The sequence below is a fragment of the Saccopteryx bilineata genome, chromosome 7 (genome assembly GCF_036850765.1).
Source record: "Saccopteryx bilineata isolate mSacBil1 chromosome 7, mSacBil1_pri_phased_curated, whole genome shotgun sequence".
NCBI lineage: Eukaryota > Metazoa > Chordata > Mammalia > Chiroptera > Emballonuridae > Saccopteryx > Saccopteryx bilineata.
This window is the reverse complement of record NC_089496.1, coordinates 25027407-25044461: the sequence shown is the minus strand read 5'-3', so window position 1 is coordinate 25044461 and position 17055 is coordinate 25027407. Positions and strand designations below refer to the sequence as shown.

The following is a 17055-nucleotide window of genomic DNA, read 5'->3' as shown; positions in this document are numbered from 1 at the left end:
GGTTTAGTGGGAAAATCATAGTCATTGGAGATAGACAGACCTGGGTTTCAATATTAACAGTCACAAGTCATGTGGTCTTGGACAGGCTATTTCACTTCTCAAGATCTGTTTCCTTATTTTAAAATGCAGGTGATAATATCTACCCCAGATATTTTGGGGAGTAGGATAAAAGGAATTAATATTTATAAAAGACTGGCAAATAATAAGTGCTCAATAAATATTAGCATCCTTTTGCCATTTTCTAATGGGCTTAAGAGCTCTAAAGAGACAGTATATTTTAATCTGGGTATTTCTCTCTTTACACACTTCCTATTTTACTTGCCATTTGGAGAAGAAAACTAACAATATTTTCCAAGCTATGTATTTTAACATTCTACCTTTTATGCTGCTAAGGAAAAGAATTTATATGAAATTTTTCCAACTAAAATAGATTTTATTTATATCAGGAAAAAAAAGGCTCTCCCTATTCAGTTGACTCAGCAGTAGAGCAGCGGCCTGGTGTGTAGAAGTCCTGGGTTCAGTTCCCATTCAGGGCACACAGGAGAAGTAACCATCTGCTTCTCTGCCCCTCCTCCTTCTCTCTCTTTCTCTCTCTCTCTTTCTTCTCCTTCTGCAGCCATGGAATGGTTTGAATAAGTTGGCCCTGGGTGCTGAGGATGGCTCCATGGCCTCACCTCAGGCATTGGAATGGCTTGGTTGCCAAGCAATGGAGCAGCAGCCCCAGATGGGCAGAACATCAGCCCCAGACAGGTTGCCGGGTGGATCTCGGTCGGGGTGCGTGTGGGAGTCTGTCTCTCTGCCTTCCTCCCTCTAAATAATAAAAAAAAAGAAAGAAAAGAAAAAAAAAAGCTAAATTAAAAGAAATAGCCCTCACTTACTGAAATCAGAGAGATAAAGAGATAAAAATAGAGATAGAAACAGAGATAAGAATAGATACATACATACATACATACATATATACATACATATATATACATATATACATACATACATATATACATACATACATATGTACATATATACATACATATATTATAGGTACATAGACAGATACATAGATAGGCAGAATATTTTTGTTAACATCTAAGATGTTTTATAACCTCCTTCCCTAATCTTAAGGGTCTGGCTTCTGGCATAATACCCCACTCAAGAAGCACTTCTCCCTCAAAGGAACTTGTGTTTGTAGTAGCAACCTCATACTTTGTCTAGCCCAGTGCTGGCTAAATCTCGCTGAACTTGAAACATAGAGTATTACAGTGGTTCTGAAAATCTGATCTCTGAGCATCACCTGGGAAATTGTTAGAGTTGTAAATTCACAGGTCCTACTCCAGATCTGAATCAGAAACTCCAGAGGTGGTATCCAGCAATCTGTGTTTTCACAAGTCTGCCAGCTGACTTAATGCACACTGATGTTAGGGAACCACGGCAATAGTGTATCAGCCAGCCTCCTAGCAGAAAGCAGATGCTATACTCATATCAGGATAACTCAAGAAAGGCTTACTAATGGAATAATTTATAATGATTTGCCAAGGTATGAACGAAGCTAGCCGATGACCTTTGAGCTTGTTATGGCAAAGCTGTTAACTATCCTTAGGCTTGGAGACAGGAGGGGAGTAAAAGATTACTGGAACCCCAAATGAAGACGGTCTTGTGAAGATGATGCCTTGAGAAGAGCTGAAACTGATGGGACACAGACCAGGTCATGGTGGCCCCACAGAGAAGGCTTTCTCTTTTCTGTTTTCTGTCGGCGCTTTCTGTTCGCTCCATCCAACCAGAAGCCAGAAGACTTCCCACTGATGTCTTGCCCATAGAGTCCAGCCCCCAAGACCAGGATGAGGAAGGGTGAAGTCTGTTTACATGGATAAGTGGAAGATATTCAACACAAGTAATAAATCCTAAATGTCAAAATTAATTTTGTATTCATTTATAATGTTTGCCTTCCTCCGCCTTAGCTTTTCTAAACAGCTGCTTTTGACTTACTTTAGAAATAGTTCTTTTGCAATTCCCAAAGGATTGCCTCTGTTTTTATTTATTTTTTAATTATTTTATTGGCAAGAGTCTGAAAACTATGTGAAACTCTTATTTTTTTTCTTTTTTTTTTCATTTTTCTGAAGCTGGAAATGGGGAGACAGTCAGACAGACTCCTGCATGCGCCCGACTGGGATCCACCCGGCACGCCCACCAGGGGCGACGCTCTGCCCACCAGGGGGTGATGCTCTGCCCATCCTGGGTGTCGCCATGTTGCGACCAGAGCCACTCTAGCGCCTGAGGCAAAGGCCACAGAGCCATCCCCAGCGCCCGGGCCATCTTTGCTCCAATGGAGCCTTGGCTGCGGGAGGGGAAGAGAGAGACAGAGAGGAAGGAGAGGGGGGAGGGGTGGAGAAGCAGGTGGGCGCTTCTCCTGTGTGCCCTGGCCGGAAATCGAACCCGGGTCCTCCGCACTCTAGGCCGATGCTCTACCGCTGAGCCAACCGGCCAGGGCTGTGAAACTCTTGAGGCTAGTAATAAACTTGGGTTCAGATCGCATTGTTTTTCTTTTTTTCTGGTGTTTATCATCACGGGCATTGCTTCATTTAAAAGGGAAAATATGCCTTTATTTTCAAAACTTGAAAGGATTAGTAAGCATGTAAAGCCCTGAGAACTTCCTACATTGCTGATGGATAGTAGCATAGAAATTTTGAAAACCAGTTTGACATTACCTAAAACTTGAGCTGTACTGACTGACCCAGTGATTTCATTCTTAGGTTTATCCTAGATTAACTCACACCCATAAAATTAATGAAGTAGCATTGTTAGTAATAACTAGACAATTAACGCATTCCAAAAATCCTCAGAAGTAGCTTGCCGATGAACAATCAACAATAATCAACCTGTGGTATATATATACCAAAGAACTGCAACAAAAATAAATGCACTGTAGGAAAGCACATCACCATGGATAAACCTCTTAAGTGTTCTTTTAAGTGAAGGAAATTATACATATAACATAATTTCATTTGCATAAAGTCCAGAAGTAGACAAAACTAAACAAAGCATCATTTAAAGATGGCTCTGTATATGGTGACATTACCAAGAAACAAAGTACTGGTTATCACAAAGTCAGGATTCTGTTTATACATGGCTATATAGGCAGTTATACAATGTAAAGCAGTTAAAACACAAATGGCCATTTAAATTCAGATTGGCACAGGGGATCATTTTGTACATTTGGGGTGTTAACCTCAATGAAGGTGCACACTTAGGGTGTTAACTTCAGATTTTTTCTGACTCTGTGCTACACTTGAACTTGGTATTGGAGTGATATCCAATCTTCTGCATTTCCTGGAAATGGTCTGCCCCTTTGATTGACAACTACTTCCATTTCATATTTTTTTACCCTCTACTGATCTTATTCCTTTTTGAAATTGACTTCCAGAGAAAGAGCCACTCTGATTTCCTACCAGTAGTTTAAATTGGTTCAAGTGTTTTAAGTATATTTGTATTCAAAGAACATAGTGCTCACAATTATCACCACAAAAAAATTTTATTATGTAAATTTTCAAACATAAGTAAAAATTGAGAGAATATATAATGAGTCCCCATGTATTCCTCACTCAGCTTCAACAATCATCAACATTTGTCAAAACAGTTTTTTCTTATAATGAAATTTAGATTTTAATAAACAACATTGATTTTCTTAAGTATTAGTTTGTATGGAGAAGTAGAATGAACATACTTGGAAATTTAATGGATTTGAAATATGTTTCAGTTCATTGCTTACATCACTTCTGTGATTTGAAGCATTTTTATTTATTTTTTATGTAGTAGAATAAATTGCATTTTTAATAGTATCTCAGATGATTGCCTGAGGTAACACATTCTCATGCTGAATTATAATTCAATAAGAAAGCACATTATTTTTTTTCCTAAAGACAAACACCAGCATTCTGGATGAAATTAGAATTTAAGGCCTAGAATTTAAAATTATGAGTTAGCTGACATTTAATAGTTTCTAATGGATAGTAGTAGTTAAGTTTGTAATAAACCATTAACAGAGATAAGAATTTTAATTTAATTTTTCTTGAAGTGTAGACATTTTTACTTTTGTTATATTAATTTAATACCTTTGAATTATTATATATTAGTTATCATAGTTCTGCATAGCAGTATCAACAGACCTTTTATTCCTCTAAGTCTAAATACTAGCAACTAGTTTTAAGAGTGAGGAAGGGCAGGGAACGGTCCACTCTCTCACTGCAGATGACTGTATGGCAGAAGAACAAGGCCGACCAAACATGGATCTTTAAGAGAATTTTAAAGTTTTTATCACAACAGTGGATTAGTCATAACAACTACTGAATTGAGCCTATATTTTATATGCTAGTGCTCAGAAATATGACGAAACAGTTTCTAAATTTCATCCAGGAGCAGAGGACAAAGGAACCCGCATAGGCTACTTTCAAAGGTACAAAAAGAATAAAAATAAAGTTGCTCTTGACTACCATTCAACAGATCCTGCTTTGCATGCATAGTGGTGGCACATATAAATGATCAGAGAACCCTTGGACTCAGTTTACTGATGGCAGAAAGTAGTCCTACTCATAAGCTTTATCAAATACTGAAGAGGTTTGAGAAGAGCACGAACAATGGAAACGCCTGAGCAATCATGGGCTCCCAGGATCCTCCTTTCATTCTTCGTGAGGATGCACCCAGGGTGGTGGTGAAAGTCTACCCTCTGTTCATGGAGAAGGACATTCCTAGCCCAAGGGGGCCAGCACAAAGGGCTACACTGGACTCGAAGCTTTATTCTTCCTACAAGGACCCACTAATAACCACATGACTATGATTCCATGTAAGACAATAATTCTGTTATTCAGCAAAGTCATGGGACACAAGCTGCCCACATCCCAAGTCCTGAAAGCTTGCTGAACCATTCTAATGCAAAGTCCCCTTTTCTGTGAGTATGCTGGGTCAGTTAAAGTAACGCTACCTGCAAACTCGACAGGTATTACAGCTCAAACATGGTAGACATTTAGTTCTTACAGAGCTTCCAAAGTTGGTGTTCCTGATTGGTGGGCAACTCTTATCTATGTGATGATTCAGGGTTGTGGCCTTGTTTCATTTTACACAGTCATTTTTAGCACATAGTTTCCAAGGTCACTGTGCTTGTTCCATCAAGCTGACAAATGAGGACATGGCAAGGAGGACTTTTTATGGGCCAAGCCTGAAGTTGGGCACCCTTCGCTTCTATTTCTAGATTCTATTGGCTAGAATTGAGTCATGTGGCTACCTGCAAGCTTAGTGAATAGCACAGAAAGAAGAAATGGGTCTGAGGACAGCTGGCCATCTTCAGCTATAAGTATACACTTCTTTTTTGGTGTCCATAGGGTCCAAGTATTTTCTATTTGCATCTAGTTAGAGTTTTGGGTTTTTTTCTTTGTTTTTTTTTTTTTAGTGAACAAGCCTAGCTATGGCCTTCTGCACAACAAAGTTAAGCTATTCATTCAACTTTATGTAATTAGTTCCCCATGGCTTTTGATGTCAAGGACTAATAACATCTAATTCTTCTCACAGAAATTGTTACATTTAAGGAAGAAATAAGAAGGGCACTAATTTTGGAGAACTAATGTAGCAGCTTAATATTTGCTCATTAGAGTACATCATTGCCAAGAGATTTTGTTCTTTGAAATAATTTTCATAATTACTTGACTAAATTCCTCCGTGAAAATAAATGGTGACAATTAACTCAAATTTTGCTTTAGGATGTAGATAATTAGTGAGCTTGTGTTTTTCCAAATGTCTCTGTCATGAGGGCAAAGACAAGAATTCTAAATTCTTTCCTTGCAAAGGGCACCATTGAACTAACTCTACACAAAGCCTGATGTTCAGAATCATGAAATCCGAATGGCACTCAAATTCACCATTTCTACATGATTTTAGAGCAATTACTTCCCCGTTCCATATGCCAACAATTCTGTTTATAAAGATCTCTCACAGATATGTCCTAAGGATCACACCGGAATGATATTAATAAAACTATTTTTTTGAAAACTTAAAGCTGCTGTCTGATTTCCAGTGATATTTCTTCACATTTTTGAGTTACCATTAAAGGTTGACAAAGGGAACAAAACTGATGTTTTTGTTACACAGAGAACACCCACTCAGCCTCTAGCGAACCTTACATTTGTTGGGAGGGGTGGTTACTTCCGGCTGTTTTCAGAATGCCGAATGCTGCTGGGCAATGCCTTGAATTTGCCTCGGTGCTGCCCCGGAAATGTTAGGAACGGTCCCATTGTCTCTGTGCTCCCCTGGACTTAAACCCTCCTGGAGGTCAGGGATTGTTTTATGATCGTGGGCAGAGGACTTAGCCCTCTTGAGTGAATACTTAAGGCCTTCTTGTGAAGGTGCGTTTTGTGCTTATTTGTGAGCAATTTAACTTAAACCTGGAGACACAGGCACATTCAAAAATAAGAATCATTCGTCTGAGTTAATAAGAAATAAAACTTCTTCATGTCATATTGAGTACAGCTCTATCTACCTCCGGGGAGAAAAATTTAATGATTTTCCTTCTGAGAATCACTTTGCTATTGATCCTTTACATAAACAAATATGTCTTTTTTGCCTCAGGGAAAAATCAGACCAGAGAACTGAAATGTCTTAATGGACTATTATTTGAAAAAAAAAAAAGAATTAAAAATGTTAGCATGTTACAACTCCTTTTGATGATTCAGAAAATCCCCAAGTAGCCTTAAAAGTATCCCAACTTAATACCCTTAAAAATCCCTGAGTTTATATTGTTGATTAGTTAGCTGAAACTTAAATAACTTACTAACAAGATTTAGAAAATATTTTGCTTTTTTTAATAAAATAAAATTGAATTTTCTCAAGGAATTAATAACTGGCTTGGCTTCAGATGTCGGCGACTTTTCATAGCATTATAAGCAGAAACTGTGAAAGGAACTGTAGAGTCAAAAAAATTAATGCAATAAGAGGAATATTTGGTGTTGATTTTGCCTTTGGCTTTCCCTTCCTAATACCGTTATTGCTGTCAACTCGTACTTGAGATAAAGCACCTTTTCCAGATGCTATAACCTTTTCAGCAGCTGGTTCTTGAGCAGCTACTCTATGCTGGGAACTGCTTAAGTCACCAGGTACATGGTACCCTAGCCACCTGCAGCAATCATTCTAACCTGAAGTTTGAAAATTTTATAATACCCTAGGGAGAGCATCAATCCTTTAAGGTGTTTAATATTGAGAAAAAGAAAAACATTCTTCTATGTGAAAGAAAATGTGAAGATGGCAAATGGTTGCTGCAATTTTTCCTTAAAAAAAGAAAAGAATGATTCAGAATTTAAGAAACTGCCATAAAGATTCTGTCCTTTCTCTACTGATATTTGTTGAAGCCAATGTTATTAACCATCAAAAACATTGTCTAAATAAATTTCATGAAAGTTAATAGTTTAGAAGTACTAGTTGACAGTTAAATGTCATGATGTGAATTATAGAAGCAATGTAGATATCTAATTTCCTTTTTCTTCCTTTCTTTTTTCTTCTTTCTTCTTTCTTTTTCCTTTCTTTCTTTCTTTCTTTCTTTCTTTCTTTCTTTCTTTCTTTCTTTCTTTCTTTCTTTCTTTCTTTCTTTTCAGTGAGAGGAGGGGAGACAGAGACAGACGCCCACATGTGCCCTGACCGGGATCCACCCAGCAAGCCCACTAGGGGGCAATGTTCTACCCATCTGGGGCCTTGCACTGTTGCTCAGCAACCGAGCTCTTCTTGGCATTTGAGACAGCATAGAGCCATCCTCAGCACCTGGCCTAACTTACTCCAGTTGAGCCATGGCTGGAGGAGTGGAAGAGACAGAGAAAAAGAGAAGCGAGAGGGGAAAGGGTGAAGAAGCATATGAGCACTTCTGTGTGTCCTGATTGGGAATCAAACCCAAGACATCCACACACTGGGCCAACACTCTACTGCTGAGCCAATTGGCCAGGGCCTGAATCTCCTTTCTCAAACAGCTGAATCTTCCACATTGAAAGGAAAGGATAAAATGTACAATAACAACAGGTACATTTTCCCCTTTATTTTTTCAATTAATTTATTTTTTTAACTTATTGAGATAATGAACTATCAAAAAGAGAAATTAAGGAAACAATCCCATTTATTATTGCAACAACAACAAAATAAAGTACCTGGGAATAAATTTAACCAAGGAAGTAAGGGACTTATATTCAGAAAATTATAGGACATTGAAAAAAGAAATTGAGAAAGATACAAACTGAGATATGAGATCCTTAGGAGACCTGAACCAACTGCCTTCCTCTCAGGAACTTCTTCTGTCCTTACCATGTTGGCTGTCCCTGGAGCTTAGAAATTTGGATTCAGCCTCCTGCTATGAGCAGAGGCAAGAGGCAGGCTGTTCTCATTCATGGGTATGTGTAAAACACATCTTGGGAACTTGTAATAATTACTGCCTGTGGAGAGTGGGTTGTGACATGATTCATTCATTAGCTTAACTCCCACTGGATTCCTTTATCACCATATATACTGCGATCTTGTCTTCCACCCTCCCTTAGTCACTCACCCCAGTCGTTCAGGACCTTCTTGTCTTCTTGTCCTTGTCATTTATCTATAATTGCTCTCCTGTATGAATAATAAACTCTTTGGCTTTTATTTAGTGCTAATCCCTCTTAGCCAGCTGGCTCAGTGGTAGAGTGTTGCCCAGGTTGTGAATGTCTTGGGTTTGATTCCTAGTCAGGGCACACAGGAGAAGTGACCATCTGCTTCTCCATCTCCCCTGCCCCTTTCTCTCTCTCTCTCTCTCTCTCTCTCTCTCTTGCTCTCCTCCTCCTCCTCCTCCCACAGCCATGTCTCAGTTGGTTTGATTGCATTGGCCCCGGGCACTGAGGATGGCTCAGTTGCGAGTATGGCCCCAGATGGGCAGAGCATCAGCTCCAGATGGGGTTTGCCGGGGGGATACTGGTTAGGGTGCATGTGGGAGTCTCTCCCTCTATTTTCCCTCTTCTCACTTGGAAAAGAAAAGAAAAGAAAAAAAAAACTGCTCTTACAATGACTAGTTCTCTCTTCTGTATTATCAACATTTTCCTCGCTGTGCAGCATACACAAATGCTATAAAATCTCCAATCAAAGAAAAATAATTGGAAGTAGATTCTCTTCAGTTGCCACATGTCTCTGCTTTGTTCATGGCAAAACATCTTTAAAGAGCTATGATGTTCAGTCCCTATGTGACACGCTCTTATTCCGCTCAAGTCCACATCACTTCACTGTTCTTTTCAAGGCACCAGCGACTTTCATGTTACCTAACATTGTGGTCAATTCTCAGCTCTCATTGAAGTTGGCCTCTCACTGTCATTTGGCATTATTGATTACTCCCTCCTTCTTGGAACACCTCTGTACTGGTATAGCAGGGCATTATTCATTTTCCTTTTTATTTGCTGCTTCTTGTTGGCCACGTTTTTTTTGTCTGTTTTTATTTTTCTTCTCTTCCGACATCAAATGCTGGAGAACCACAGGGCTCAGTGCTCATTGCTTTTCATTTTCTATCCTTATTCCCAGGGTGATCTCATTATTTCCCAGTGGACTTTAGATAGCATTTATATGGTTAACCTCTAAATTTATATCTCCAGCTTTAGCCTTTTCTTTAATTTGACTAACATTAAATTCAAATTCTATTTGATCTCTATACACGAATATTTAATAAACACCTTAAACTCAGCATGTGTAAACTGCACTTTGTATTTCCTCTCCTCTCTTCCCTAAAGAGTTGCCTTTTCCTCAGAGTTCCCCAAGTGGTTCATTAAAAAGAACCACAATTCATGGGCCAAAGTTTTGTTACAAAGACCAGTAGGGGCAGAAGCCTGTAACGCGGTTGCATTCTCCAATTTATTTATTCATTTTTTTTTTTTGCGAGGCACCAGCTTCTTAATTACCCTCTGGCCATATGTTGTGCTCCTAATAACTGCATCTGTGGAAGAAAACAAACACTTTTCAACAATGTGATAAACTCTAAATCGTCTTTCTTTTGTATATAATCAATAGTACATCATGAACTAATTCCCACTGTCACTATTTTGTTCCCTTCTAGATTGTGCACTACCCAAAACATGTGACCAGGTGATAAGTCTCAGTCCAGATAATTAATAATGTCTTCAATAAAAGACAATCAATTTAAATACTGAGTTATATCAAGAAATTATAAATGGCTTCTGGGCATGTTGTGAAGATTTTTATTTTGTTTCTCCTTTTTAATGTTTCTTTTTTAGTTCTCTCTGAACCCTCATTTATTGAAGCTTTGTTTTGCTATTTCAACTTTCATAGTTAATGTAGATTTAGAATCAAAACCAAGGAAGTCTAAATTCCTCTTAGTCCTACAGGTTATTCTCAGAACAAGTCAATTGGCCATTGTATTTAACAAGGTATGTATTTATTTATCAACCATCTTGTTTTTTAAAGGAGTTGAGAGCTATCAATCTTAATGTTCGTGAAGACCATATTGATCATGAGGGCCTTCTGTGTGGATTTTTTGTTCTGTTTTGTTTATTTGCTCTGCCACCAGCTTTCAGCGAGCTAAATAGCTTTTTGTCTCTTCATCTGCCACATCAAAGTAACGACAGACTCTTACAGCAATAAACCAAAAATCAAATACTTGGAAAGCATTTGGAAAATGTGTAACACTCCAGATAGACAGATTTTAATCTTTTGATGAGACTGGCAGGGAAATAGTCCTTTAGAAAATTTTTCTGTTTAACTCATTTTGATTTTACACTATGAAATTGAAGAACTAATTATGCTTTATATGTAAGTCAAAATGAAAACCCTAACATATTTATGGATATTGAAGATTAGCTAATTTTCCTTTAACTTTGCTATGTTTATTAAGCGACATGTTGATTTTCACTTAACCAACTTTATACAAGTTTCTATATAGAATGAAGGATTCCAGGATGTAAAAAGAAGCAGTTTCTTTCTTCAAAGAGCTTAATGCAGAGAAAAGAATTCACATAAGCAACATAGTGTGTATCTACAAAAAAACTTTGTTCAGTCTAAAATATTTCTCCAACTGAACTCTGTATTATCTGTGATCTTCTAATTGCCTAAGATACTTTAAATTTTATGTTGTAATTTTTAAATCACTTGGAAATATTAACAGAGTCCTACTCGAGAATATTGGGATAACTTTCCTATAATCAAGAACTGCTGTAGACTTAAAATATGTCTCTGTTTTTTGCAGGTTTTATTTATTTGACGAGTTCATAAACTTGCCTGGTTGCTGTTAACTTCCTAATGTCAAAGTGATAGCAGTAGCCCAAAATCTGTTGAGTATTCTTTCTTAGTTATAATACAAAATTTCTCTTCTAAAGGGAACAATTACAATGTAAAGATGTGTCCTAGTTTGACTTTAGCTTTTCAGTATATTTGAAAATGTTAACTTGATTTGACACACAAAAATGACTATGGCAGAGCATTTTTTTTTTAAATGTGAGCTAATAATATAGCTGTAGTTAATCATATATAATTAAGTGGTGTAGTGTAACAAAAATTTGTCTAGAAATCTATGAGTAGCATGGATTTGGCAGACTTCACTTGTAAGAAACCAACTGGCTCATAGCACTATTAGTCTAATTGTTCCGAATAGGGTTGCACAGTTCCAGGTTTAAAAAAAAAGGATCATTCTATCTTAGGCAGTCTAACTTTTTTAAAGACTACTTCCAAATTCAAGCCAAGTAAATAAAATGTCTTTTAGTGTTGTACTGATGTTCCGTAAAGATCTTGAGTTCTGTTAGATAGAGTCAGACCTTTGATCTCTCTCTCCAAGGCCTTTCACTCTCAGTCCTTCAAGATAAGACAAGGGGTGACATCAGCCTTTTTTTTTAGAAAAACATGATGTAAGTCATGTATCATAGCAAGCATTTGTGTCATACTTCCTGCAATATGGGTTGTTAGTTGCTGAAAGTGGTTATGACAGAGGCTGGAAGACTTCTTTATATGCCTTTGAAAAGCAAGTGGCCCCGAATGTCTGAAATTGCAAATCTAGAGAGCATTTGGTTGTTGTTCATTCAACTAGAATTTTGATTGTTTTTTTCTAAAAAATGTTTATAGTTCATGTAATTCTCTGGACTAAACCACATGTGTATAAAGAAATTATTCTGAATGAAATAGAATGGTTTTTATGAAAAAGGAAAGTGCTGAAAATAGAAATTCAACTGATGATTTATAAAAAATTATTGAAATTAAATCATTTAAATATATTGGAACTTTATGATTTTTGCTACATGATAATTATTTTAGAGTGCTAAAAATTTGTCTTAGGAATAAAAATGTGTGTTATACCTGGCAATATATTCTGTCAGTAAAATTTATACCTAAAATAATCTGTTCAGTTTCTTATGTTTCATGTGGGTCATCCAAATGATATTAGTGAAAATTAAATTAGTATAAAATGCAAATTTACTCAGCATTTAATAAGTGTTATCCCTTGTATTAAATGATGACATGTTTGATATATAAATAAGAAATAGGGATTTTTTTTTCTGTTGAGAAATTGCAATTTTTTCTTACAAATATTTCTTAAAATTTCTAATGGCTTTTGCCTGGCTTTAGTGTCACAAATCTTTTTTTCCATTTCTAAGATGATAGCCCCTTTAATATTTACCATCATCTTTTGTCAGAAAAAACAAGTATTAAATAAACTCAGTAATCTTTGAAATAAATCTTCCACATCCACAAATGTTTGTTTTGTCCATGTGTGATAATAAGATAATTCTCAAAATTTGGAGCAGTATTGAATCACTTATTATTTTAAAGATATATTAATAAAAATCTAAAATCTATGATCCTCCAAGAGAATTAAAAAAGTGGACTATTTCAAAATAGTAACAATTTGTTCTCTTCTCTGCTATTCACTAATATTTAATTGCTTCAACTGATCTTGATGTGTGTTAGCTATTTGGAAACTCTACAATCTTTTTTTTTAATATTTTTAAAATTATTTTTATTTATTCATTTTAGAGAAGAGAGACAGATAGAGAGATAGAGAGAGAGAAGGGAGGGAGGAGCAGAAAGCATCAACTCCCATATGTGCCTTGATCAGGCAAGCCCAGAGTTTTGAACCGGCAACTTCAGCATTCCAGGTCGACACTTGATCCACTGCGCCACCACAGGTCAGGCTACTCTACAATCTCTTAAGGCAGATATTTCATAATTATTTATTGTTTTGTAGTATTCCCAATCTAAGCTATGACCACCACGGGGTTCAGAAATATTGCATGAGTTATGAGATAGACACAAATAGTTCTATATGTGTAAGGAACCAAGAGGACTTCTTGGAAGGAAAATCATTTCAAGAGAAGAAAGAGTCAGCTATGAAAAAATTGATAAAACCTTAGTGACTGACAGGAAGGGCAAGTCTGCATGTAGCATGGTGTCCATGTCCCAATTAATTTCCTGTAATGACATGAAGGCTAATGTCTGAGGGAATAAAACAGAAACCCCCATAATAGAGAGGAGAGTAACACAGAACAGGAGAAGAATCTTTCTCATTTTCAATTAAATGTAGAGTTTTGGCAACGTTAGGGCTCCAGTGCCTCAGCAATGGGGCTGAGGATAATCTGGAGAGATTGTCTGAGAGAACCTACAGTCTTTCAGACCTTTGGGAACCCCAGTGCCTGCAGCAGACGGGTGTGGAAAACTCTCATGGAAGAAAAGTGAGGGTGCTCAGCATTAGGAGCCACAGAAGAGGAAAGAAACAGACGTCCGACATGGCGGCTGTGGTACATGAATTTATGGGGACACAAGTGGGCCACTCCCAATAATTCATAAGGAGAAAGAGCCAGGGGCTGGGTACTTCATTAGTAGGTTGGATGGGTTTTATTTATGCCCAATCTCAGTGCCTTCCTTAGATCAATAGTAGATTCTCAATAACTGTATATTGAATGAATGATGTAAAGGTAATCTAGTAATAACAGTGGTGGGAGAAAGATAACTTGGAATATAAAAGGTCAACAGTAACCCTTCTTCAATGTGATTTTCCATTGGCTTATTTAATTTATCTTTAGAACTGGAACACTTGAAAAAAATAAATTAAAAGACTATATTTTCTAATGATCTGATGATGGAACAAAATTATTTCATTTTGTAGAATTTAAAAATAAATTTTGTCATAGTTAAGTCAAAGAATTTTAAAAGCTCCTGTAACTGTTGTGGAAAATTTCTTGTGTCCCTGTTTTATACCTAAGATGATGATCTAACAGTCAGGAGTATATTTTACATATTGATAAAGATAATTTCATGATTATCAAATTTTGAATATAAAGATTTTACTTTGCAACTCCTTTGCTCTAAGGCAAAGTTTCATAAATTCTGGTGTTTAAAATTGCCTGGGCAGGATGAATACGATGTCAATAATGAAGAAAAGGATTCCTCATTGAAAAATATCAACACCACATATTTTTGCAGCTGCTACCCCAGCTTTTTCAGCTCTACAAAATAATCACAGATGAAATAAATTAATTGATTTGCATTTTTGTTTAAAGCCTAATCAATTTTTGTAGGTTTAGGAAAGCAAATATTGAAGAAATATATAGTTAACAAGCTGGTTTTCTCAGTAATAAGACTTGGAAACTACGTTAACTGTGCATGACTTTTATTCAGGATTGGTTTTATCAACACTGATGGAAGGGGGAAGAAATAGCAAAATAAAGCAGAACAAGTGAAACCAAGAAGCGATCTCAGTGGGGCCTCAGCTGAGAAGTTGTGAGGTTAGGATAACCTTTCTGAGTTGTCATGAGTTGGCATCAAGAAACCAGACCTTCTCCAAATATGCCAATTAATCACTGAATGTGGGCGGCCACTGTGGGAAGGAAGCATGACATTGGAAGAGATGGGTTTCCAGCTGAGGCAATCCTCAGAAGGAGTCTTGGTCTTAAATGCCATGGAGAGTTAAAAGTGGGTCATAATAGTCTCAAATTTGCATTGGTAGAGACTATTCTGGAAGCAGTGTAGAGGGGAGGGTTGTAAGGATCAGAGGTGACAGCAGGAAAACCAGTTGGCCAATACCGCCAGTGCAAGTCCACAGCATTCTAGCTTACGGTGTTGGCAATGGAGAGGGATAAAGGTGGATGGCAGAAAGTCCCTAGAATGAATGATTGGAGACAGATGAACTTCAGGGGGTGAGGGACAAAGAGGAAGGGGAAATACCCACGACTCTCTAGGTTCCAATGAAGTGTGCCTACAGTATAACTGTCTCCGCACCTGACCCAGGTGCACCCAGGCACAGCTGACGCAGTTGCTGATCAAGCTGAAAAGGGTTTGATTCTGTCCTGTTCAGTTACAAGCCACAGTTCAGGAAGAGTCCCTGGGCACATGGCTGCAGCAGGAGCTAGGGAAGAAAGTAAGTCACCTTAAGCAAAGCATTCCCCCCAGTAGTGCAGAAACAGAGTGACTCTGACATGGAATGGAGGAGTCGAGACCCTGGCCAAACCAGCAAAGGAAAGAAAGGAGGATGAGGAAGAGGAAGAGAAGGAGGTATCCCCTGACATCTGGAGTGGATCTGATTTTCACAGATAGACCTCGACGATACTGCAAGCTGGTCTGACATTCAGAACCAGGTCATTTTATTCTCCCGTAAGATGTAAACAATCTGTAAGCTCAGATGCGGTCGGCCTGAGACAGTGATAAAATGAAACAGAACAAGGCCACTTCATCATTTTGTGTAAGCACAGACAACAAACATTGTTATTGTGCTATCCGCAAAATACCCAAGCATAGAAACGCTCCTTTTTCCTAACAGCATCTGATCTAGAGCAAAACCTGCTTGCTTAAACTTTTCCCCAAATTATCTAATCCAAGTCCAAGCCAGGTTCTTTATAACTCCCTCTGGGGCACCCCACAGCTCCCCATCTTGTGTGTTCTCCCTCATTGCAATGAGTAATAAATCCAATGTGTTCAGCTACAAGGGGGGTCCTGGCGGTCTTTGGCTGAAAGCATTGACAGTGGGTTTGGAATTCATAAATTGGCAACTGCCTGCCTATATCAGATTCACTGGCATTTAATTAGTATAAAACAACAGACCATGGCCATCTCATGAACACTTGCTAGGCAAATAAACAAGTATTGACAGGAATGAAGAAAAATAAATTGCAATAATCCACCTGCTTGCAATCTTTTCTGACTAGTTTCTTGGTCTCAAATATTGATCTTACCCTACACTGAAAAAGAAAACTAGGGAGAAAAGAATTAAAACAATCACAAAGGCACAGCTCCCAGAAGATTTATGAGTAATGCTACCCCAGTCACGACAGTCTTTAATTTTTTTGTTACTGTGATTTTGCTCAGGGAACTTTTAGCTTTACTCATCTTTAATTACCTTAATTTCATGCTTAACTCAGGCACTGAAGAGATCTGTTTGTAATTTCAGATGAGGAGAAAATGAAATTCCCCTCAGCAAAGTCAGATTTTAAAATGCAAGAGGAAGAACAATGTGCCAGCTCACAAAAAAAGTATTAACTTTACATTTCAAGGCAATTCAGAGGCAATGCAGTATTAAAGAGTGCTAGTTTTATTTTGGAAACAAAACCAAGCAAAATAAAATCAAACAGAGAGAGAGAGAGAGAGCGAGAGAGAGAGAGAGCGAGAGCGAGCGAGCGAGTGATTGTGTCTTAAAAACAAAATCTATTTGTTTCTCTCTTTATTATGGTAAGAACATTTGACATGAGATCAACCCTCTCAACAACTTTTTAAGTGTACCATATGGTATTGTTAAGCAGTATAAGCAGACCTCTACAACTTACTTAATCATCTTGCATAACTGGAACTTTATGCCTATTGAACAGCAACGAACCCATTTTTCTCAACCCCCAGCCCTGTCAACCACCCTTCTACTTTGCTTCTATGAGTTTGACTATTTTAGATACCACACGTACCAGTAAGTGAGATATTGCAGTATTTGTCTCTCTGTGACTGGCGCACTTGACATCATGTAACGTACTCCAGAGTCACTCATGCTGTCACAAATGGCAGAATTTTGTTCTTTTTTAAGGCTAAATAATATTTCACCGTATGATT

General features: G+C 37.5%; 1 non-coding gene across 1 annotated transcript; it reads right to left on the bottom strand.

Annotated features, from left to right (window-relative positions):
- Window positions 1-2406: 2406 nt before the first annotated feature.
- Window positions 2407-2482, bottom strand: TRNAS-AGA (transfer RNA serine (anticodon AGA)). Its single transcript has one exon. It is a non-coding gene; the product is annotated as a tRNA-Ser (tRNA).
- Between the last annotated feature and the right edge of the window lie 14573 nt (window positions 2483-17055).